At 46.4% G+C, this 25473-nt stretch overlaps 1 protein-coding gene and 1 long non-coding RNA gene across 3 annotated transcripts in view; one reads left to right on the top strand and one right to left on the bottom strand.

Annotated features, from left to right (window-relative positions):
• Positions 1-8557: 8557 nt before the first annotated feature.
• LOC144326136 (protein AMBP-like) overlaps positions 8558-25473 on the bottom strand; it is a 144963-nt gene continuing 128047 nt past the window's right edge. For both annotated transcript variants that reach the window (XM_077922305.1, XM_077922303.1), the window contains one exon: positions 8558-8567. The gene's annotated coding sequence lies outside the window, so the exon portion shown is untranslated. The remainder of the gene's footprint in view (positions 8568-25473) is intronic.
• Positions 14080-23481, top strand: LOC144326156 (uncharacterized). The gene is made up of 4 exons (XR_013391313.1): positions 14080-14252; positions 18724-18826; positions 21648-21732; positions 23012-23481. It is a non-coding gene; the product is annotated as an uncharacterized LOC144326156 (long non-coding RNA).

The following is a 25473-nucleotide window of genomic DNA, read 5'->3' on the forward strand; positions in this document are numbered from 1 at the left end:
CTTTAAAACACCTCTCTTAACGTTACAAACTGCTGCAAATTTCCAAGACACATACAAATACGTGCTAGTGTTTGTCAATGTAAATGATTCAACTGGCTGTGGGTTTTGGCCCCCGTTGCAGGGGCTCAGCCCATTTAGTCTCCTGCCATTGGGGCTCCCAGCCTAGCTGCATGGCGGGGGACAGGCTTAAATATTTGCACTGACTGACACACATCTTTTTCCACTGCTGCCTTGCCTCTTTTTCTTCTCTTTCCTTTCGCTGCCACGCTGCTGGGCGAATCAGGTGTTTGGTTAAAGGAGCTGTTTGGGACGTGTCTCAAAAGATCCCCTTTCCCCCTCTCGCCCCACAAGGCAGCAGCAGGAGGGCCCCTCTTCTCCCTCCCTCTGTCAGGCAAAACGTCCCCCTTCCTTCTCCTCTCCCATTTTGGGAGAAGGAATTTAGCACGGCCCATAGAGACCTGAGAAATAACAGGAAGGGGGTTAAGATTTTTTCTAGAACAGAAAGAGGGGTCCGTGTAAAAACAGGCACAGGATCCGCCAAGCTCAAATTAAAGTGAAGGAATATTAAGGGAGCTCGCAAAAAGCGAGGCGACTTTCCTGTGTTAGGCTGCAGCTAACTTTAAGGAACGCTATTTCTCTTTCTTCTTTCTGAAGCCCTTTCCAAAGAATAATGATGGTATATAAACCTCTGGAAGGGACCCCAAGGGTCATCCAGTCCAACCCGTTGCATCGCAGGAGTCCCTTATGAGAAACAATCCCGCAACCTTGGTTGTGCAGCAAATGTTGCCCTCTTAAATGGCACTTTGAAGGCTACTTCAGGGATCCACACCTCTTCCGGAGCTACAAGTTCACCCAGGAAGCCAACATGACCATCACTATTCTTGACTGGAAACAGAGGAAGTGCTGCTTACATTCTTCCTGGGAGCATTTCAACAGTCAGGGGGAGGCCCTGATCCCTAAGCCTAACCCCAAACCTCTCCAAACTAGATTTATATCTGTGAGCATGCAAGCAGGTAAACCAAGGGTTAGGGGGTTGCCCCAGTATCTCCTACCCAGGAACTGGAGGGTGATCATCAGCAATGGAGGCAGAGCTAACAAGTTCACCCCTTCTCTTCCCATCCCTGAGTTCACATCAGAGGTGAGGAACTTGCAGTCCATCTGATGTTTTTGGACTCCAACGCTGATGATAGGAAGCCATCCCGGTTTCCGATTTGATCCCAGAATCTCCCACTTTTCCTTAGGTAAAGGGACCCCTGACCATTAGGTCCAGTCGCAGACGACTCTGGGGTTGCAACGCGCATCTCGCTTTACTGGCCAAGGGAGCCATCGTACAGCTTACGGGTCATGGGGCCAGAAGGACTAAGCCACTTCTGGTGAACCAGAGCAGCGCACGGAAACACCGTTGACCTTCCTGCCGGAGCGGTATCTATTAATCTACTTGCGCTTTGACGTGCTTTCGAACTGCTAGGTGGGCAGGAGCTGGGACCGAGCAACGGAAGCTCACCCCATCGTGCAGATTCGAATCGCCGACCTTCTGATCGGCAAGTCCTAGGCTCTGTGGTTTAACCCACAGCACCACCTGCGTCCCTTCTTTCTGACCTTTGACGCCTAGTTAAAAACTAGACTTTCCGTGGCCTTCTTTACTCCAACCACAAATTGTCCAAGTTGTTTTGCATCTGGCTAGAAGTAGCATTTTCATTAGGGAAAACATCTCATAAAGAGATTTCTCTGCACCTGCGGCCTCAGGTGTGCATTGCAGGACAGTCCCAATACAAAACTATCTTCATGAACCAGGGGTTAGGGGAATAAGGGTGAAAAGACTATACTTTTTGGGATGCCTTTGGGAAAACTATCAGTGGACCTGATTTCTTTCAGATGAACTGAAGGAGTAGGAGTATAAAACAGGAACCCATCGTTTGTATTGCTATACAAGACAGAATAAAGTAGCCGGCAGGGAAGGGAAAGTGGTTGGCCATCATACAACTAACCTGGAGGTATGTTTTACTGCTTATTCTTTGTGTGGCACTTTGCAGCTCTTAGGAATATGCAAGCGTCCCTTATGGAGATCTCCCTGCAACCTTGGTGTTCACAGTACCAAAAGGGGGTAGCATTTAACTGTTAGGTGTCACAGCCTAGTGAGGCAACTTTGACATCATAAAGGTAAAAGGACCCCTGACCATTAAGTCCAGTCGCAGACGACTCTGGGGTTGCGTCGCTCATCTCGCTTTACTGGCCAAGGGAGCCGGTGTACAGCTTCCGGGTCATGTGGCCAGCATGACTAAGCATGGCAGACCAGAGCAGCGCACGAAAACGCCGTTAACCATCCTGCCAGAGCATTTATCTACTTGCACTTTGACATGCTTTTGAATTGCTAGGTTGGCAGGAGCAGGGACCCAGCAAAGGGAGCTCACCCCATTGCAGGGATTAGAACCGCTAACCTTCCGATCATCAAGTCCTAGGCTCTGTGGTTTAGCCCACAGCACCACCTACGTCCTTAACTTAAAGGAATGCTATTTCTGTTTCTTGTTTCTGAAACCACCAACCTTGGTTGTGCCGTCAGTGTTGCCCTATAAAATGGCACTTTTAAGGCACTTTAAACTGCAGCTGCAAGTTGCGCCATGAAGCACCCCTTGCCACCCCCTTTTCCTGACTGGGAGCGGAGGAGGTGCTGCTTCCCCAGGAACATTTCAACAGTCAGGAGGAGGCCTGAAGCCTTGCGGGGGATTGTACATCTGCTGAGAACCTTTATGCCTCCAGAAAAGGAAACAACCATGAACCTGCTCTAAGGGAATGCTCCTGAGTATATAAGTGCTTTTCTTTAAAACACCTCTCTTAACGTTACAAACTGCTGCAAATTTCCAAAATGCATACAAATACGTGCCAGTGTTTGTCAATATAAATGATTCAACTGGCTTTGGGTTTTGGCCCCTCTTGCAGGGGCTCAGCCCACTTAGTCTCCTGCCATTGGGGCTCCCAGCCTAGCTGCATTGCGGGGGACAGGCTTAAATCTTTGCACAGTTGAATTTTAAGGACTGACACACACAAACACACACCCCAAAACTGTATTAAGAGATTACTAAATGCTAAGGTTTCTATTTTTGGAGAGACCGTGGGAAAGTGCAATCTCCCTGACCACCGAGAAAGAGACTGTTCTCTAGGAGGTTGTCAGGGTTACGGGTGTGAGGAGAGGAAAAGAGACTTTTCAACCAGCTGTTTGAGCTGAAATCCACCTTTGGAGAAGGCAGGCTGGGAAAGAAGCAGGCCTTGCGGAGGTGTAGGGACTGTGCGGTCTTACTGATTTAGAGAGATAGCTAGGTATTTCCCAACATTCCCTTTGCTCCTTGCTAAGAAGCTTTTCCAGTGGATGGAAGTGGACTTAGGAAGATGTACCTGCCTTTTCCAACTCCACAGAGATGTCTGGCAGCTGCCCTGCCTCTTTCTCTTCTCTTTCCTTTGGTGGCCACGCTGCTGGGCGAATCAGGTGTTTGGTTAAAGGAGCGGTTTGGATCTTGTGCCCAAAGATCCCCTTTCCCCCTCTCGCCCCACAAGACGGCAGCAGGCGGGCCCTGGCACTGGCACCTTTGGGGCACTGGCATCTGGTCTCAAAAGATTCCCTCTTCTCCCTCCCTCCGTCAGGCGAAGCTTCCCCTTCTCCTTCCCTTTTTTGGGATCAGGAATTCAGCACGCCCCATAGAGACCTGAGAAATAAAACGGGGGCAGATTTTTTCCAGAAGAACTGAAAGAGGGGTCCGTGTAAAAATAGGCACAGGATCTGCCAAGCTCCAATTAACGTACAAGAAGCTCACAGGAAGCGAGGCTTCTTTCCCATCATACGACTAACTTAAAGGAACGCTATTTCTCTTTCTTCTTTCTGAAGCCCTTTCCAAATAATAATGATGGAATATAAACCTCTGGAAGGGACCCCAAGGGTCATCCAGTCCAACTTGCTGCATAGCAGGAACATGCAGGAGTCCCTTACGGGGAACAATCCTGCAACCTTGGTTGTGCAGCAAATGTTGCCCTCTTAAATGGCACACCTCTCCTGCAGCTGCAAGGTCAGCCAGGAAGCCAACATGGCCATGCACTATTCTTGACTGGAAACAGAGGGACTGCTGCTTACATCCTCCCTGGGAGCATTTCAGCAGTCAGGGGGAGGCCCTGACCCTGACCCCGAAGCCTAACCCCGACCCTAACAACGACCCAAACCCCAAACCCTAGACTTACAACAGCAGACTTACAACTTCTGACCTTTGTCAAAGGTAAAGGGACCCCCGACCATTAGGTCCAGTCGTGGCCGACTCTGGGGCTGCGGTGCACATCTCACTTTATTGGCCGGCGCACATCTTCCGGGTCATGGGGCCAGCATGACTAAGCCGCTTCTGGCGAACCAGAGCAGAGCACGGAAACGCCGTTTACCTTCCTGCCTGAGCGGTCCCTATTTATCTCCTTGCACTTTAACGTGCTTTCGAACTGGTTGGCAGGAGCAGGGACAGAGCAACGGGAGCTCACCCCATCGCGCGGATTCAAACTGCCAACCTTCTGATCGGCAAGTCCTAGGCTCTGTGGTTTAACCCACAGCGCCACCCGCGTCCCTTCTTTCTAACCTCTGAACCCTAGTTAAAAACTAATTTCCGTGGCCTTCATTACTCCAACCCCAAATTGTCCAGCTTGTTGCGCACCTGTCTAGAGGTACAATTTTCATTAGGGAAAACATCTCATAAAGAGATTTTTCTGCACCTGCAGACTCAGGTGTGCATTGCAGGGCAGTCCCAAAACAAAACTGACTTCCTGACCCCAGGGTTAGGGGAATTTGGGAATTTAGGGTATAAAGACTATACTTTTTTGGAAGCCAGTTTATTCTGACTTGTTTCTACAGTTGTGTATGCACTGCACACTGGTGTTGGTGAAGAAAACCCTCACCCCTCCATACCCAGAAGATCCCTGGACAATTTGGCTCCTACCGTTCTCTGTATGGGTGCTGCTCCTCTTCCGGGCAGGCGCTGGAGGTGGGACTTTGTCCGTCATGATTAGGTAGGGAAGACAGATTAGGGGGGAGAAGGCACAGCATTCTCTCCATCTCCCCCTTCTGCCCTGAAGTGTGTGCAGGGAAGCCCACTCATTTCAGAAACCCTCGTTTTCCCCCACCCTTTTGTTTTCCATGCCTAAGTAGGCTTATGCACGAAACATATGGGTGGTAATAGATCCACAAAATCTGACATTAAGTAAGACAGCAAACCTGCGGGCCTGATTTCTTTCAGATGAACTGAGGAGTATATAACAGGCACCCATCGTTTGTATTGCTATACAAGACAGAATAAAGTAGCAGGCTAGGAAGGGGAAGTTGTTGGCCATCATACAACTAACTGGGAGGTACGTTTTTCTTTTTCTTCTTTGTGTGGCACTTTGCAGCTCTTAGGAATATGCAGGCGTCTCTTATGGAGATCCCCCTGCAACCTTGGTGCTCATACTAAGCACTCACATCCTATGATGCTGCATATATATCTATATCTGGAAGGGACCCCAAAGGTCATCCAGCCCAGCCCACAGCAAGGCAGGAATATGCAGGAGAACCACCAACCTTGGTTGTGCTGTCAGTGTTGCCCTATAAAATGGCACTTTTAAGGCACTTTAAACTGCAGCTGCAAGTTGCGCCATGAAGCACCCCTTGCCATCCCGTTTTGCTGACTGAGAGAGGAGGAGGTGCTGCTTACAGTCTCCCCAGGAGCATTTCAACAGTCAGGAGGAGGCCTGAAGCCTTCGGGGGGATTGTACATCTGCTAAGAACATTTATGCAACCATGAGCCTGCTCTAAGGGAATGCTCATGAGTATATAAGTGCTTTTCTTTGAAACACCTCTCTTAACGTTACAAACTGCTGCAAATTTCCAAAACGCATAAATCCGTGCCAGTGTTTCTCAATGTAAATGATTCAACTGGCTTTGGGTTTTGGCCCCCGTTGCAGGGGCTCAGCCCACTTAGTCTCCTGCCATTGGGGCTCCCAGCCTATGTGAATAGCGGGGGACAGTCTTAAATCTTTGCTTCGCCCCTGCTGTGGAGCACATTGCACAGTTGATTTTTAAGGGCTGACACCCCCAACCACCCCCAAACTGTATTCTGAAGCCCTTTCCAAAGAATCATATGATGGTGGGTGAGTATATATCAGGAAGGGACCCCAAGGATCATCCAGTCCAACCTGCTACAAGGCAGGAATCCACCCTTCTGCAGCTGCAAGTTTGGTTCTGCCAGGAAGCCCCCCTTGGCATCCCCTTTTGTCCTGCCTGAAGTTCTCGGGCTGATTGCAGATATGCTAACTTCCAGGCAAAGGAAAAACCATGAGCCTACTCTGAAGACTCATAAAGGTAGAAAGTGCTTTTCTTTAGAGCACCTCTCTTAACACTGCAAGCTGCTGCAAGTGTCCAAAATTGGTGTCAAGTTGCTGGTTTGTAAATATTAAATATTCCTACTTTATTGATCTGAATTACTCAAACGGCTTTTAGTGCTGCCCACTACAGCAGGGGCTGATCCCCATTTCTTCTTCTGCAGTTCAATTCCGAGTATAGGTTAAAAAAATCAAACAGAAAGCAATGGAGGGTTGCCATTAAGGCTGGGGCGAGAGGGCAAACTGGGTCTTCTAGACCCAAACTGGGGTTTGGATGCTCCATTAGACAAACCAGCCAGCTCTGCCTCTCTAATTCACTGGGCTTGCTTGCAAATTAATTCTCTTTTTTAATTTATGCCTCTTCCAAAACATTTATCTTTAGATTTAACGTGCAAGTGTACCACTTTTGGATCTCTGGTTGGATTATGTGGATAAATCGATAGATGAAAAATCGGTGCCTTGAGTAATTACCTGGTTAAAGCAATGGTTCACCTGAATAAATTAAGTTTCCAACCCATTGCTTTGTCACCTTTTGATAGCCTAACAAGAACAGGAAAAAGGAGACATACCTCACCAGCATAAGAGAAGCCAGGAGGCTCTAGCCGACCCCAATCAAATAAATAAAATTATTTTACTATATTTTTACTGTACTGTACTGTGGTGGTTATGGGGGATGAGGCCAAGCCCCACTTGGGTGGGTGTAATATATCAGGAGTGGGGTTTTTTTTAAATGTTCTTATATGTTATATGTTAATATGTCTTTCTATTTTTTCCCTTTTACCTTCATGACTTCTCCTCCATCTTCTCTTCTCCCTTCATCATGCGAAGTTTCCTCCTCCTCCTCCTTTTCAGAACAGGAATTCAGCAGAGCAGACCTAAGAAATATCAATAATGTCAATTATTTTCACAAGAAGGGAAAGAGGGGTCCCCGTCCAAGCAAACATCTATGTCTAGCCCAGATTCCAAGGGAAGAAAGAATCAAGTGGGAAAGGAGCCTCCCTTCCCTAGGAGCCATCATACGGACTAACTGGAAGAAATGTGTTTTTCTTCTTTATTTTTTCTTGTTTCTTCTTTCTGAATCACTTCCCCAAGAATCACATAATGGTGCATCTAGCTGGAAGGGACCCCAAGGGTCATCCAGTCCCACCCGCTGCAAGGCAGGGATCTGCGAAGGAACCACAAGGGTTCATTTTGTAGTAATAATAATAATGATAATAAGTGGAGGAATTGGGATCTGGAGAAATTAGCTGGTTGCAAAAGCACCGCTTCAAGCAGTTTCCAAGACATTAAAGGCGGTCTGAGGGGGAAAGCAATGGAGATCTGCACTTCATTTTATATAAAGAATAAATGATTATCATTCTCACAGCCAGTTCCTCTGGAGTTGCTTCTCCCCAAATTCAAATATATAAAAATAATATACTGCTAAGGCTTAAGGGGGAAGAGGCCGTGTCCCCCTTGGGTGGCTGTGATTTATAATAAATAATAATAATAATAATAATAATAATAATAATTTAACATTTAATGATATTAATAATGTATTACTCTTTCCCAGCCACCAACAGAGTATTTTTTTAAAACCGACAAAACATCATACACTACAAACCTCCCTCACCCTTTTATAATAATAACAATAATAATAATAAAATGAATGATAATAAGAATGTATTCCTCTTTCCCAGGCACCAAGAGTATTTTAGAAAACGGTAAAACGACAAATTTCCCTCCCCCTTTTATAAGAATACGCATTACAATAATGAGAACAATGTAAAAATGAAGGATAATCCTCATTTCTTCCCCGACAGAATATTAAACAATTGGACAAAACGGAATATATTCCAAACTTCCCTGAGCCTTTTCTAATAAGAATAATTGAAAAAGCCATGAGGATACTCCTTTACTATTATTTCCCGCCCGCTCCCAACAAGAGAGAGTCTCGAAGACTCGACCGAACTCACGCGCTTCCCTCGAGAAAATGGCGAAGGAGACGCTGAGGAGAACACGCGCCCAAGGCCTGGCCCCGCCCACGGCCCGACCCGGGATTGGCCCAAAGGCCGACCTATCGCCGCCGAGTTTACTGCGGATGCGGCTGGGGGCGCGTGCGTGGAGCGAGGGGGTTCCTGGGGCGGCCATTTTAGACCAGGACAAGGGGGCGGGGAAGAAGGGGGGAAGAAAGGGCAGAAGAGGCGCCACCGCCGCCATGTTGGTTGAGAGCCTTCGACGGCGATAGCTCGGCCTTTGGGCCAATCCCAGGCCGGGCTGTGGGCGGGGCCATCCCTTTCCCGCTTTTTCTCCTGCCAGCTGTTTCTCACCTGATTCTCCTCAGCTGTTTCCCACGCCCGGGACGCCGAGGCAGTTTTGGCGCCTTTTTATTACAATAGAGGATTCTTCGCAGGACTGTTTAAATGATTTTTATTTTTCTTATTGGAAAAGGCGTGGGGAAGTTTGCAAGACATGAAAGAGGGTAAGGATTTGCTGAAAGGATTTTCTAAACGGGAATACAAAAAGGGGAGGTGTGAGGAGGTCAAGGAAAGAAGGAAATGAGCTTAAAGAGATTGAAAAATGGATTTTTTTTAAAAAAAATTCTTTCTAGTTCTTAGTTTTTTCTTTGCATTTTGTATCTTTTTTATTCCTCTTTCCTATGTGTGTTTTCTAGTTGGTTAATTTTTCTTTTAATTTTCTCTATTCTGTAAACTGATGTTTTCTGTAAACTTTATTCTGCAAACTTATATTTTTTGTAAAACTGTAATAAATATTTCTTTTAAAAAAAGAAGAAGTTTGCAATACAGTATGTTTGGTCCCCTTTTGAATCTTCTGGGGGGAGCAGCTGGGGAAGGGGAAGAAAGGAGGATTCGCCTTCATTTTTCAATTACTATCATTATAATTAGCATGGTTATTCTGCTAAAGGGGTGAGGGAAGTTTGTAGTATATGATGTTTTCTCGTTTTTTTAAAAAATACTCTGTTGATGGCTGGAAAATAGTAATAAATTATTATTATTAAATGCTAAATTATTATTATTGTTATTATTAATCACACCCACCCAAGTGGGAGACCCGAAGCCTTAGCAGGATAGTATTTTTATTTCTTGGAATTGGGGGGAGAAGCAACTCCAGAGGAACTGGCTGTGATCAGAATAATTCTAATTCTTATTTATTCTTTATAGAAAATCAAACTTCACATCTCCATTGCTTTCCCTCTCAGGCTGCCTTTAAAACTGTATTGGAAACTGTAGCTGAAGAGTGTCTGGTTCAGATGAAGCACTGCTGGGTTTTGTAACCAGCTCATTCCTCCAGATCCCAATTCCTCCACTTCTTATTATTACAATTATAAAATTATTATTATTGTTGTTATTATGAAATGAACCCTTGTGGTTCCTTCGCAGATTCCTGCCTTGCAGCGGGTGGGACTGGATGACCCTTGGGGTCCCTTCCAGCTAAATGCACCATAATAATAATAATAATAAATTATATGATTCTGGGGAAAGGGCTTCAGAAAGAGGAAACAGGGGGAAAAGCACATTTCTTCCCGTTTGTCGTCTGCTGGCTCCTTTCCCACTTGATTTTTTCTTCCACTGCATTCTGGGCTGGACATATTCTAGGTCTGCTTGGACGGGGACCCCTCTTTCCCTTCTTGGGAAAATAATGGACATTATTGATATTTCTTAGGTCTATATGCTGAATTCCTGCTCTGAAAAGGAGGAGGAGGAGGAGGAAACTTCGCGTGACGAAGGGAGAAGAGGAGGTGGAGAAGAAGTCAGCTGCAGACGTGAAGGTAAAAGGGGAAGAAATAGAAATAGAAATTAACATACAACACATAAGAACATTTTTAAACCACTCCAGTCCTGATATATCCCACCGACCCCCTAACCAGCACAGTACAGTACAGTAAAAATACAGTAAAGTATCTTTATTTATTTGATTGGGGTAGGGCAGCACCTCCTGGCTTCCCCCGTGTTGGTGAGGTTTGTCTCCTTTTTCCTGTTCTTGTTAGGCCATCTGAAGGTGACAAAGCAATGGGTGGGAAACTTAATTTCTTCCGATGAAGCATTGCTTGAACCAGGTACCATATTTTGGGCTCCAGAGGGCGCAGGTTTCCTCCCCTAAAAAGGAAGGGGAAATGTCTGCGCGTCTTATGGGGCCAAGCCAGCAAGGAGGGAGGGAGGGAAGGGGATCCATGCAGCGGATTCCCTCCTCCCAGGCTCCCTTGGAAGCAGCAAAGCGGGAGGGGAGCCCCTTACACTCGTATCAGCAGCTCCTCTCCCACTTTCCTGCTTAAAATCTGGTGCGGTTGCGAGCGGAGGATCCATGGCTCCGCTTCCTTCCCTCCTCCGGGGTTGCTTTGAAACGGTGCAGGGGGGAAAGAGGGCAGGAAATAGATGCCGGGCAGGAAGACACAACCACCCTTGGACCACTGGAAAGTCCACCTCAGCTTCCCCAGGTTCCCTCTGAGCCGGCCAGGTTAATCTCGATGGCCATAAGAGCTGAAAACTTGCATGGGCTGTTGATTTAAAGACGAAAACATGCGCACACGTGAAATAAATCCTCCCAGGTTCCTGGACACAACCCTGCTGACACGAGTGTAAGGGGCTCCCCTCCCGCTTTGCTGCTTCCAAGGAGCCTGGGAGGAGGAAATCTGCTGCATGGATCCCCTTCCCTCCCTCCTCCCGGCTCAGCTCTTGCTGGCTTCGACCCATAAGACGCACAGAAATTTCCCCTTCCTTTTTAGGGGAGGAAACGTGCGTCCTCTGGAGCCAAAAATATTTATTTTCCTATTGAGGTCTATTCCACTACTGCCCACAGGAGGGCACTGTTTATTTTCCTATTGTGGTCTATTCCAGTACTGGCCACAGGAGGGCACTGTTTGTTTTCCTATTGAGGTCTATTCCAGCATTGGCCACAGGAGGGCACTGTTTATTTTCCTATTGAAGTCTATTCCGGTAATGGCCACACGAGGGCACTGTTTATTTTCCTATTGTGGTCTATTCCAGTATTGGCCACATGAGGGCACTGTTTATTTTCCTATTGAAGTCTATTCCGGTAATGGCCACAGGAGGGCACTGTTTATTTTCCTATTGAAGTCTATTCCAGTACTGGCCACAGGAGGGCACTGTTTATTTTCCTATTGTGGTCTATTCCAGTATTGGCCACATGAGGGCACTGTTTATTTTCCTATTGAGGTCTATTCCAGTAATGGCCACAGGAGGGCGCTGTTTATTTTCCTATTGAGGTCTATTCCAGTAATGGCCACAGGAGGGCGCTGTTTATTTTCCTATTGAGGTCTATTCCACTACTGGCCACACGAGGTCACTGTTTATTTTCCTATTGAGGTCTATTCCAGTACTGGCCACAGGAGGGCACTGTTTATTTTCCTATAGAGGTCTATTCCAGTATTGGCCACAGGAGGGCACTGTTTATTTTCCTATAGAGGTCTATTCCAGTACTGGCCACAGGAGGGCACTGTTTATTTTCCTATTGAGGTCTATTCCAGTATTGGCCACAGGAGGGCACTGTTTATTTTCCTATTGAGGTCTATTCCAGCATTGGCCACAGGAGGGCACTGTTTATTTTCCTATAGAGGTCTATTCCAGTATTGGCCACAGGAGGGCACTGTTTATTTTCCTATAGAGGTCTATTCCAGTATTGGCCACAGGAGGGCACTGTTTATTTTCCTATTGAGGTCTATTCCAGTATTGGCCACAGGAGGGCACTGTTTATTTTCCTATTGAGGTCTATTCCAGTATTGGCCACAGGAGGGCACTGTTTATTTTCCTATTAAGGGCTATTCCAGCATTGGCCACAGGAGGGCACTGTTTATTTTCCTATTGAGGTCTATTCCAGTATTGGCCACAGGAGGGCACTGTTTATTTTCCTATTGAGGTCTATTCCAGTATTGGCCACACGAGGTCGCTGTTTATTTTCCTATTGAGGGCTATTCCAGTACTGGCCATAGGAGGGCACTGTTTATTTTCCTATTGAGGTCTATTCCAGTACTGGCCACAGGAGGGCACTGTTTATTTTCCTATTGAGGTCTATTCCAGTATTGGCCACAGGAGGGCACTGTTTATTTTTCTATTGAGGGCTATTCCAGTATTGGCCACAGGAGGGCACTGTTTATTTTCCTATTGAGGTCTATTCCAGCATTGGCCACAGGAGGGCACTGTTTAATTTCCTATTGAGGTCTATTCCAGTACTGGCCACAGGAGGGCACTGTTTATTTTCCTATGTATGTCTACCCCTAACCAGACCCCTCAGGCACTGTTGGGACACCTCCCAGAAGGGATTTTTTTGGGGGGTCCCTCCAGCCTTCGTTCTCCGCAGGGACCACAAGAGGCGTCTCGTCTGACCCCTGAAATGCAGAGAGGGAACCCCAGAGGCATCTAGTCTGACCCCTGAAATGCAGAAATCTAGTCTAGGCCCCGCTGCCCTCAACCAACATGGCGCCGCCGCTGCCTCTTCCGCCCTTTCTTTCCCCTCCCTCTTTCCAGTCCCCTTGCCCTTGTCCAAAATGGCCGCCCTAGCAACTCCCTCCCTCCATCCAATCCTGGCGACGATAGGTGGGCCTTTGGGCCAATCCCAGGCCGGGTGGTGGGCGGGGCCAGCCCTTTCCCGCTTTTTCTCTCCCAGCTGTTTCTCAGCTGCTTCTCCTCAGCTGTTTCCCGCGCCTTTTGGGCGCCTTTTTCATCCTGGGAAACAAGAATAAATTATTATTAGCATTACTTTTTAAATCATGATTATTATGATGATGATGATTAGAAAAGGAGGCAAAGTTTGGAATATAGTATGTTTTGTCACGTTTTTAATCTTCTGTGGGGTGAGGCTGGGAAAGGAGAAGAAATGAGGATTATCCTTCATTTTTCTATTCCTATCATTATTCTTATCATCCCATCCCCAAACTTGCCAACAATTATCATGGTTATTCTTATCAAAGGATGAGGGAAGTTTGGAGTATATGACGTTTTCTCATTTTTAAAAAATGTCCTGCTGGTGGCTGGGAAAGAGTAATAAATTATGAATATCATTAAATGTTAATTTATTTTTATTATTATTATTATTATTATTATTATTATTATTATTATTATTATTATTATCATAAATCACACCCACCCAAGTGGGACATGACCTCTTCCCCCCCTAAGCCTTAACAGTATAGTATTTTTATTTATTGGAATTGGGGGAGAAGCAACTCCAGAGGAACTGGCTCTGATAAGAATAATCATTTATTCTTTATATAAAATAAAGTGCAGATCTCCATTGCTTTCCCTCTCAGGCCGCCTTTAATGTCTTGAAAACTGTATCTGAACAATGGATTGGTCAGATGAAACACTGCTGGGTTTTGTAACCAGCTAATTCCTCCAGATCCCGATTCCTCCACTTATTATTATTATTATTATTATTATTATTATTATTATTATTATTATAAAATTATTATTATTGTTGTTGTTATTACGAAATGAACCCTTGTGGTTCCTTCGCAGATTCCTGCCTTGCAGTGGGTGGGACTGGATGACCCTTGGGGTCCCTTCCAGCTAAATGCATAATAATAATAATAATAATAATAATAATAATAATAATAATAATATGATTCTGGGGGAAAGTGCTTCAGAAAGAGGAAACGGGGAAAAGCACATTTCTTCCCGTTTGTCGTCTGCTGGCTCCTTTCCCACTTGATTTTTTCTTCCGCTGCAATCTGGGCTGGACATATTCTATGTCTGCTTTGACGGGGACCCCTCTTTCCCTTCTTGGGAAAATAATTGACATTATTGATATTTCTTAGGTCTATATGCTGAATTCCTGCTCTGAAAAGGAGGAGGAGGAGGAAACTTCGCGTGACGAAGGGAGAAGAGGAGGTGGAGGAAAAGTCAGCTGCAGACGTGAAGGTAAAAGGGGAAGAAATAGAAATAGAAATTAACATACAACACATAAGAACATTTTTAAACCACTCCAGTCCTGATATATCCCACCGACCCCCTAACCAGCACAGTACAGTACAGTAAAAATACAGTAAAGTGTTTTTATTTATTTGATTGGGGTAGGGCAGCACCTCCTGGCTTCCCCCGTGTTGGTGAGGTTTGTCTCCTTTTTACTGTTCTTGTTAGGCCATCTGAAGGTGACAAAGCAATGGGTGGAAAACTTAATTTCTTCCGATGAAGCATTGCTTGAAGCAGGTACCATATTTTGGGCTCCAGAGGACGCAGTATTGGCCACAGGAGGGCACTGTTTATTTTCCTATTGAAGTCTATTCCAGTACTGGCCACAGGAGGGCACTGTTTATTTTCCTATTGAGGTCTATTCCAGTATTGGCCACAGGAGGGCACTGTTTATTTTCCTATTGAGGTCTATTCCACTACTGGCCACAGGAGGGCGCTGTTTATTTTCCTATTGAGGTCTATTCGAGTATTGGCCACAGGAGGGCGCTGTTTATTTTCCTATTGAGGTCTATTCCAGTATTGGCCACAGGAGGGCACTGTTTATTTTCCTATTGAGGTCTATTCCAGCATTGGCCACAGGAGGGCACTGTTTATTTTCCTATTGAGGTCTATTCCAGTATTGGCCACAGGAGGGCACTGTTTATTTTCCTATTGAGGTCTATTCCAGTACTGGCCACAGGAGGGCACTGTTTATTTTCCTATTGAGGTCTATTCCAGTATTGGCCACAGGAGCGCAGTGTTTATTTTCCTATTAAGGGCTATTCCAGTATTGGCCAGAGGAGGGCACTGTTTATTTTCCTACTGAGGTCTATTCCAGTACTGGCCACAGGAGGGCACTGTTTATTTTCCTATTGAGGTCTATTCCAGTATTGGCCACAGGAGGGCACTGTTTATTTTCCTATTGAGGTCTATTCCAGTAATGGCCACAGGAGGGCACTGTTTATTTTCCTATTGAGGTCTATTCCAGTACTGGCCACAGGAGGGCACTGTTTATTTTCCTATTGAGGTCTATTCCAGTATTGGCCACAGGAGGGCACTGTTTATTTTCCTATTGAGGTCTATTCCAGTAATGGCCACAGGAGGGCACTGTTTATTTTCCTATTGAGGTCTATTCCAGTATTGGCCACAGGAGGGCACTGTTTATTTTCCTATTGAGGTCTATTCCAGTATTGGCCACAGGAGGGCACTGTTTATTTTCCTATTGAGGTCTATTCCAGTACTGGCCACAGGAGGGCACTGTTTATTTTCCTATTGAAGTCTATTCCAGTATTGGCCACAGGAGGGCACTGTTTATTTTCCTATTGAGGTCTATTCCAGTACTGGCCACAGGAGGGCACTGTTTATTTTCCTATTGAGGTCTATTCCAGTATTGGCCACAGGAGCGCAGTGTTTATTTTCCTATTAAGGGCTATTCCAGTATTGGCCACAGGAGGGCACTGTTTATTTTCCTACTGAGGTCTATTCCAGTACTGGCCACAGGAGGGCACTGTTTATTTTCCTATTGAGGTCTATTCCAGTATTGGCCACAGGAGGGCACTGTTTATTTTCCTATTGAGGTCTATTCCAGTAATGGCCACAGGAGGGCACTGTTTATTTTCCTATTGAGGTCTATTCCAGTATTGGCCACAGGAGGGCACTGTTTATTTTCCTATTGAGGTCTATTCCAGTATTGGCCACACGAGGTCGCTGTTTATTTTCCTATTGAGGGCTATTCCAGTACTGGCCACAGGAGGGCACTGTTTATTTTCCTATTGAGGTCTATTCCAGCATTGGCCATAGGAGGGCACTGTTTATTTTCCTATTGAGGTCTATTCCAGTATTGGCCACAGGAGGGCACTGTTTATTTTCCTATTGAGGTCTATTCCAGTATTGGCCACAGGAGGGCACTGTTTATTTTTCTATTGAGGGCTATTCCAGTAATGGCCACAGGAGGGCACTGTTTATTTTCCTATTGAGGTCTATTCCAGTATTGGCCACAGGAGGGCACTGTTTATTTTCCTATTGAGGTCTATTCCAGCATTGGCCACAGGAGGGCACTGTTTAATTTCCTATTGAGGTCTATTCCAGTACTGGCCACACGAGGGCACTGTTTATTTTCCTATGTATGTCTACCCCTAACCAGACCCCTCAGGCACTGTTGGGACACCTCCCAGAAGGGATTTTTTTGGGGGGTCCCTCCAGCCTTCGTTCTCCGCAGGGACCACAAGAGGCGTCTAGTCTGACCCCTGAAATGCAGAGAGGGAACCCCAGAGGCATCTAGTCTGACCCCTGAAATGCAGAAATCTAGTCTAGGCCCCGCTGCCCTCAACCAACATGGCGCCGCCGCTGCCTCTTCCGCCCTTTCTTTCCCCTCCCTCTTTCCAGTCCCCTTGCCCTTGTCCAAAATGGCCGCCCTAGCAACTCCCTCCCTCCATCCAATCCTGGCGACGATAGGTGGGCCTTTGGGCCAATCCCAGGCCGGGTGGTGGGCGGGGCCAGCCCTTTCCCGCTTTTTCTCTCCCAGCTGTTTCTCAGCTGCTTCTCCTCAGCTGTTTCCCGCGCCTTTTGGGCGCCTTTTTCATCCTGGGAAACAAGAATAAATTATTGTCAGGGTTGCTTCAAGATCCTAGCTCACAGAGGATCACGCTAGCCAACGGTCATTAAGTAAAAGTCTTTATTGAGTTACAGTTTCCATTCTCAAGCTGCTGCGTGCAACCCTACGTCTAGTAGCTAGATCGGCGAAGCTCCGTCTGAATCTCCGCCCCTCGTACACCAACTTAATATCCTAGCCCTGCTCCACCTTTTCCGCCTGACTGTTCTTCTCTGGGTCCCTCTGCCCCCCTGGGTCTCTTCCTTCCGGGATTCTTCGGACGCTGACCCCCCGGACTCTCCTGTCTCCTTGCGCCGGGCTTTAGGACCCGGCTCTCTTTCCGGGCTGCCTACTGCGCCTCCTTCCTGTGCATTTGAACTTGGCGCGCGCGCCCAACCTTCCACCTTCCGTCTAACCGTCTCTTCGCTCCCAGATGGAGGTGTGGCCACCCCTGACTCGTGCCCTCCCTCCTGCTGTGAGCTGCCAGCGCTTGCCCCCTGGCTCCTTTCCTCTTCCCTGTTCTCTGGCGGTGACGCTGGACCCGATCTCCAACTGCTCTCCTCTGATTCCCCTCTGGCTCTATCTCCCTGGGGTGCCCCCCTAAACTCCCCCCTTGCCTTGGCCACTGGTGCTCCTTTCTGTGAATCCTCCGACTCACTGGAGAGACTCGGAGATCTCGGGTCGTCGTCATCGCTCATCCTTTCTTCTGCCTCCTCCCCTTCGCTCTCTGTTTCCTTCCTTGCCCTTGCCTCTGCTCCTGAACCCCTGACAATTATTATTAGCATTACTTTTTAAATCATGATTATTATGATGATGATGATTAGAAAAGGAGGCAAAGTTTGGAATATAGTATGTTTTGTCACGTTTTTAATCTTCTGTGGGGTGAGGCTGGGAAAGGAGAAGAAATGAGGATTATCCTTCATTTTTCTATTCCTATCATTATTCTTATCATCCCATCCCCAAACTTGCCAACAATTATCATGGTTATTCTTATCAAAGGATGAGGGAAGTTTGGAGTATATGACGTTTTCTCATTTTTAAAAAATGTCCTGCTGGTGGCTGGGAAAGAGTAATAAATTATGAATATCATTAAATGTTAATTTATTTTTATTATTATTATTATTATTATTATTATTATTATTATTATTATTATTATTATCATAAATCACACCCACCCAAGTGGGACATGACCTCTTCCCCCCCTAAGCCTTAACAGTATAGTATTTTTATTTATTGGAATTGGGGGAGAAGCAACTCCAGAGGAACTGGCTCTGATAAGAATAATCTTTTATTCTTTATATAAAATAAAGTGCAGATCTCCATTGCTTTCCCTCTCAGGCCGCCTTTAATGTCTTGAAAACTGTATCTGAACAATGGATTGGTCAGATGAAACACTGCTGGGTTTTGTAACCAGCTAATTCCTCCAGATCCCGATTCCTCCACTTATTATTATTATTATTATTATTATTATTATTATTATTATTATTATTATTATAAAATTATTATTATTGTTGTTGTTATTACGAAATGAACCCTTGTGGTTCCTTCGCAGATTCCTGCCTTGCAGTGGGTGGGACTGGATGACCCTTGGGGTCCCTTCCAGCTAAATGCATAATAATAATAATAATAATAATAATAATAATAATAATAATAATATGATTCTGGGGGAAAGTGCTTCAGAAAGAGGAAACGGGGAAAAGCACATTTCTTCCCGTTTGTCGTCTGCTGGCTCCTTTCCCACTTGATTTTTTCTTCCGCTGCAATCTGGGCTGGACATATTCTATGTCTGCTTTGACGGGGACCCCTCTTTCCCTTCTTGGGAAAATAATTGACATTATTGATATTTCTTAGGTCTATATGCTGAATTCCTGCTCTGAAAAGGAGGAGGAGGAGGAAACTTCGCGTGACGAAGGGAGAAGAGGAGGTGGAGGAAAAGTCAGCTGCAGACGTGAAGGTAAAAGGGGAAGAAATAGAAATAGAAATTAACATACAACACATAAGAACATTTTTAAACCACTCCAGTCCTGATATATCCCACCGACCCCCTAACCAGCACAGTACAGTACAGTAAAAATACAGTAAAGTGTTTTTATTTATTTGATTGGGGTAGGGCAGCACCTCCTGGCTTCCCCCGTGTTGGTGAGGTTTGTCTCCTTTTTACTGTTCTTGTTAGGCCATCTGAAGGTGACAAAGCAATGGGTGGAAAACTTAATTTCTTCCGATGAAGCATTGCTTGAAGCAGGTACCATATTTTGGGCTCCAGAGGACGCAGTATTGGCCACAGGAGGGCACTGTTTATTTTCCTATTGAGGTCTATTCCAGTATTGGCCACAGGAGGGCACTGTTTATTTTCCTATTGAGGTCTATTCCAGTATTGGCCACAGGAGGGCACTGTTTATTTTCCTATTAAGGGCTATTCCAGCATTGGCCACAGGAGGGCACTGTTTATTTTCCTATTGAGGTCTATTCCAGTATTGGCCACAGGAGGGCACTGTTTATTTTCCTATTGAAGTCTATTCCAGTACTGGCCACAGGAGGGCACTGTTTATTTTCCTATTGAGGTCTATTCCAGTATTGGCCACAGGAGGGCACTGTTTATTTTCCTATTGAGGTCTATTCCACTACTGGCCACAGGAGGGCGCTGTTTATTTTCCTATTGAGGTCTATTCGAGTATTGGCCACAGGAGGGCGCTGTTTATTTTCCTATTGAGGTCTATTCCAGTATTGGCCACAGGAGGGCACTGTTTATTTTCCTATTGAGGTCTATTCCAGCATTGGCCACAGGAGGGCACTGTTTATTTTCCTATTGAGGTCTATTCCAGTATTGGCCACAGGAGGGCACTGTTTATTTTCCTATTGAGGTCTATTCCAGTACTGGCCACAGGAGGGCACTGTTTATTTTCCTATTGAGGTCTATTCCAGTATTGGCCACAGGAGCGCAGTGTTTATTTTCCTATTAAGGGCTATTCCAGTATTGGCCACAGGAGGGCACTGTTTATTTTCCTATTGAGGTCTATTCCAGTACTGGCCACAGGAGGGCACTGTTTATTTTCCTATTGAGGTCTATTCCAGTATTGGCCACAGGAGGACACTGTTTATTTTCCTATTGAGGTCTATTCCAGTATTGGCCACAGGAGCGCAGTGTTTATTTTCCTATTAAGGGCTATTCCAGTACTGGCCACAGGAGGGCACTGTTTATTTTCCTATTGAGGTCTATTCCAGTATTGGCCACAGGAGGACACTGTTTATTTTCCTATTGAGGTCTATTCCAGTAATGGCCACAGGAGGGCACTGTTTATTTTCCTATTGAGGTCTATTCCAGTATTGGCCACAGGAGGACACTGTTTATTTTCCTATTGAGGTCTATTCCAGTAATGGCCACAGGAGGGCACTGTTTATTTTCCTATTGAGGTCTATTCCAGTACTGGCCACAGGAGGGCACTGTTTATTTTCCCGATGCCTGGGACTCCTCCCCCCTACTGCGCTCTGGTGGGGAAGCTGGTCCTGATTTCCAACTGCTGCTCTCTGAGTCCCCTCTGGCCCCTTCTTCCTGGGGTGTCCCCCTCGGCACCCCCCTTGCTCTGACCATCGGAGCCCCTTTCTGTGAATCTTCCGATTCGCTGGAAAGACTCAGAGACCTCGGACGGCTGTCATCGCTAACATTTCCTTCGGATTCCTCCCCCTCGCTCTCTATTTCCTCCCTTTCCTGTGCCTCTGCTCCTGAGCCCCTGACAAATATCATTAAATGTTAAATTATTATTATTATTATTATCATAAATCACACCCACCCAAGTGGGACATGGCCTCTTCCCCCCTAAGCCTTCACAGTATAGTATTTTTATTTATTGGAATTGGGGGAGAAGCAACTCCAGAGGAACTGGCTCTGATAAGAATAATCATTTATTCTTTATATAAAATAAAGTGCAGATCTCCATTGCTTTCCCTCTCAGGCCGCCTTTAATGTCTTGAAAACTGTATCTGAACAATGGATTGGTCAGATGAAGCACTGCTGGGTTTTGTAACCAGCTAATTCCTCCAGATCCCAATTCCTCCACTTATTATTATTATTATAAAATTATTATTGTTGTTGTTATTATGAAATGAACCCTTGTGGTTTCTTCGCAGATTCCTGCCTTGCAGCGAGTGGGACTGGATGACCCTTGGGGTCCCTTCCAGCTAAATGCACCATAATAATAATAATAATAATAATAATAATAATTAATATGATTCTGGGGAAAGGGCTTCAGAAAGAGGAAACGGGGAAAAGCTAGAGTCTTAAACTGGTGTCTGGGGGGAGGAGATTCAGACGGAGCTCCGGCGGTCTAGAGTTTGAGACGTAGAGCTGCACGCTGAGAATGTAAGAACGAAACAGAACTTAAATAAAGACTGTTTTATATAACAACGAACTGGCGTTGGTCCTTTGTGAGCTGGGACCTAGGGCAGCTCTGACAAGTGTTTTGTTGGAAGCCGCCCAGAGTGGCTGGGGAAACCCAACCAGATGGGCGGGATATAAATAATAGCTTATTATTATTATTCACCATGGGGTTAGTACCTTCTGCAACTTTTTTCTGAGATGTCCCTGTGAACAAAATATAGGATCCTGATAGCAGTCTCCTTTGTTGCATTGCCTGCATGTTCTTGTGTTGTTGCTTTAGGTGGCCTGCTTATATGAGCTGAAATTGTGCTTATATACTGCAAAACACGTTTTGACCAAATACTTACTTCTTGCTGCTGCTAGTGGCCTAAATTCATACCTGCTTTTTGTTTCCTTGCAGATATCACCGAAAAGCAGCTTTTGGTAATGATGCCCACAGAACAAGGACATCATCCAGAACTGCCTCCCACTGTCTCCCTCAGCAGGTAGGCCATCGTTCTCTCTTTCTCTTTGGGAATCTCCTGGGTGCTGGCCAGGGTGTGATCCGTGGCCTGACTGTGTGAAATACGAGCGCACAGTGAGTGGAGCCCCAAACTCGGCTTGGAGGCGCAAACTCCGTTTGTAGGAGGTGGGAGCAAATGCATTGGTGGGGAGGGTCTGCATGGAAAGGAAGCTCCAGCTCCCAAAGATCAAGAAGACCCTTGAACAGGAAGGAATCTCACTTCCTAAGACTCGAGGCCATCAAAGCGGAACTACACAGTTCAAACAGATAAAATATTCCTGATAAAATTCCATTCCTCAGCTGTTGGAACTGAGTGGTTAGAGGTAGATTTGGGGCTGAACTAAAAGTTGTGAAATTCATTTTTCTGATTCCATTTTGAAAGGAAATGCTCCCTTTGAGGCTACGACCTTGAAGGGAGAACTAGTTTGTGGTGGGAGAGAAGGTTGCTTAAAGTTTGGTTAGCTATTTGTCTTCTCAAAACCAGAATTGGTGTTCATGCGAAGAATCCTGAAACTACACATAATGTGAAATGTTGAGAAATGTGACTCAGCCAGGAAGCTTGGGGCCAGGTCATCAGCATAGCCAGGGTCTTTGTTGGAGGGCAGGACTTTGGAAAGGGGGACAGAGCCAATGGAATTGGTCAGATAGTTAAGGATTTCTAGTGCTGCCCCCCCCCCCCGCTCCCCCTTGGCTACATCAATGGGCCAGGTACTAATTCTTGATCCATTGAGATAAAGTTTGCTTCAGAGTCCAAATGAAATAAATGAGATAAATTAAAAGTTTGAAAGGGGAAATAATTTTAGAGCCATATTCAAATTCCTGCGTGGAAATAACTTACACCTAGAAATTATCATGAATTCTATTCCAGCACTGGCCACACGGGGTCACTGTTTACTTTGGTATTGATTTCTATTCCAGGAATGCTTTTTATGCTTTAAAAGCTGTGTACGGGTGCTTAAAATAACTAAACAAAGCAGCAGAGAGTAGCAATTGAAACAGACCCCCCCCCCATCAGCATTGTTCAAATGATCTCTAGTGCAAATGGAAGGATACATATATTTTCGGATATCTTCTGTATATCTGCAGCAGGTGGGTTTGTGTGCCTGTGGCCTTTGTTGCAGGGAGGAGGCCTGTGTGTTTGTGTGTTTTGTTATTGTTCTGTTCTGTTTTTTTCAGAACAGCTGCCTCGGAGGCTAGTGGTTGGCCAAGGTAGATAAAAAGAACAGACAAAAGCTGTATTTTCTTCTCTCTTTTCTTCCCAGATCGGCTCTTCTGCATCTGGCACAACTGGACTGCCCAAGGCTGCCATTGGGGCGCAGAGCAGGTGAGGAGCATCAGCATGACTGTCTAGTTCTTAATTTGTGATGATTTTTTTTTATATGTACACAAATATCCAAGAAGCAGGACTGCCAGACACTTCTCTTGACACCAGTCTTCTTTTTTATATATATAATGACCTTTATTATTTATTTATTTAGTTTTAGTTACATACATTATATACACATAATACATTACACTTTACATTTACACTTGCTCTAGAGAGCTGACTTCCCTCCTTCCTTCTTCCAGCTTCTTTACTTCCCCTCATTTCTTTCTGAACTTTTTTTTATTGTTCCTCTACTGTTTGCATTTCTACTTTCCATTCCTTCCTTCTGTTGCAACTCTGTTACATACACACACACACATATATACAGTACACACACACACACACACACACACACACACACATATATATATATATATATACACACAGTACACACACACACACACACACATATATATATACAGTGGTACCCCGCAAGACGAATGCCTCGCAAGACGGAAAACCCGCAAGACGAAAGGGTTTTCTGTTTTGGAGGCGCTTCGCAAGACGAATTTCCCTATGGGCTTGCATCGCAAGACGAAAGCCCATAGGGAAATGCTGGCGGTCGGGAGCAAAGACTTTCGCCCACAGCCGGCCTTCAGAAGAGGACCTCTTCTGAAGGCCGGCGGGGGGCAAAAGTCTTTGCTCCCCCCGCCTGCCTTCCCCCCGCCTGCCGGGGGCGATCTTAAAATGCTGGCGGGCGGGAGCGAAGCGTTCGCTGCCGACCCCCAGCATTTTAAAATCTCCAAGGGACAGCAGAGAAGTCTCTGTCCCGGGGAGGTTTTAAAATGCTGGGGGTCGGGAGCGAAGCGCTGCCGACCCCCTGCATTTTAAAATCTCCCCGTGTCCCGGGAAGGTTTTAAAATGCTGGGGGTCGGGAGCGAAGCGCTGCCGACCCCCTGCATTTTAAAATCTCCCCGTGTCCCGGGGACATTTTAAAATCTGCCCCAGCCGCCCCACTTCGGAAAGCTGTTCCGAAGTGGGGAGGGGGGGCGGGGACATCTGCCCCAGCCGCCCCACTTCGGAAAGCTGTTCAGAAGCGGGGAGGGGGGGCGGGGACACCTGCCCCAGCCGCCCCACTTCGGAAAGCTGTTCCGAAGCGGGGCGGGGGCGGGAACACCTTCTGAAGGCGGGCGGGGGCGAAAGTCTTTGTCCCCCCTGCCTGCCTTCCCAGGGGCTTTTAAATCGCCTCGGAGAGCGGAGAAGTCCTCCGCTGTCCCGGGTTTTTTTAAAATGCTGGGGGTGGGAAGAAAAGCCCTTGTTCCCCCCCCCCAGCCTTCAGAAGAGGTCCGGGGACAGACTGTCCCCGGACCTGGTCTGAAGGCGGTTTCCCTAGGAACGCATTAATTGATTTTCAATGCATTCCTATGGGAAACCGTGCATCGCAAGACGAAAAAACCGCAAGACGAAGAGACTTGCGGAACGAATTAATTTCGTCTTGCGAGGCACCACTGTATACAGTACATACACACACATATATACAGTACACACACACACACACACACACACATATATACACACAGTACATACACACACACACATATACAGTACACACACATATATATATACAGTACATACACACACAGTACACACACACACATATACACACAGTACACACACATATATATATACAATACACACACACACACACACACACATATATATATATATATATATATATACACACACACGCGCACACATGTACAGTACATACACATATACACTACATACGTACACACACATATACACAGTATACACACACATATACAGTACATACACACACATATACAGTACACACACATATATATATACACAGTACATAGACATATATACTACATACACACAGTACACACACCCTGCAGGAGTTCCCACCCTGCGGATAGCAGCCTGCCACCCGGCGCGAGGGGCACCCTGAAGCAGAGCGCCCCTCGCGCCAGGCAGACATCCGCAGCGTGGGGAGCCCCGCAGGAGTTCCCCGCAGGACTTCCCACGCTGCGGATAGCAGCCTGCCACCCGGTGCGAGAGGCATCCTGAAGCAGAGCGCCCCCTGCGCCAGGCAGACATCCGCAGCGTGGGGAGCCCCGCAGGAGTTCCCCGCAGGACTTCCCACGCTGCGGAGCGAGGGGGGCCCTGAAGCAGAGCGCCCCTCGCGCCAGGCAGACATCCGCAGCGTGGGGAGCCCCGCAGGACTTCCCCGCAGGACTTCCCACGCTGCGGATAGCAGCCTGCCACCCGGCGCGAGGGGCGCCCTGAAGCAGAGCGCCCCTCGCGCCAGGCAGACATCCGCAGCGTGGGGAGCCCCGCAGGACTTCCCACGCTGCGGATAGCAGCCTGCCATCCGGCGCGAGAGGCACACTGAAG

The sequence above is a fragment of the Podarcis muralis genome, chromosome Z (genome assembly GCF_964188315.1).
Source record: "Podarcis muralis chromosome Z, rPodMur119.hap1.1, whole genome shotgun sequence".
NCBI lineage: Eukaryota > Metazoa > Chordata > Lepidosauria > Squamata > Lacertidae > Podarcis > Podarcis muralis.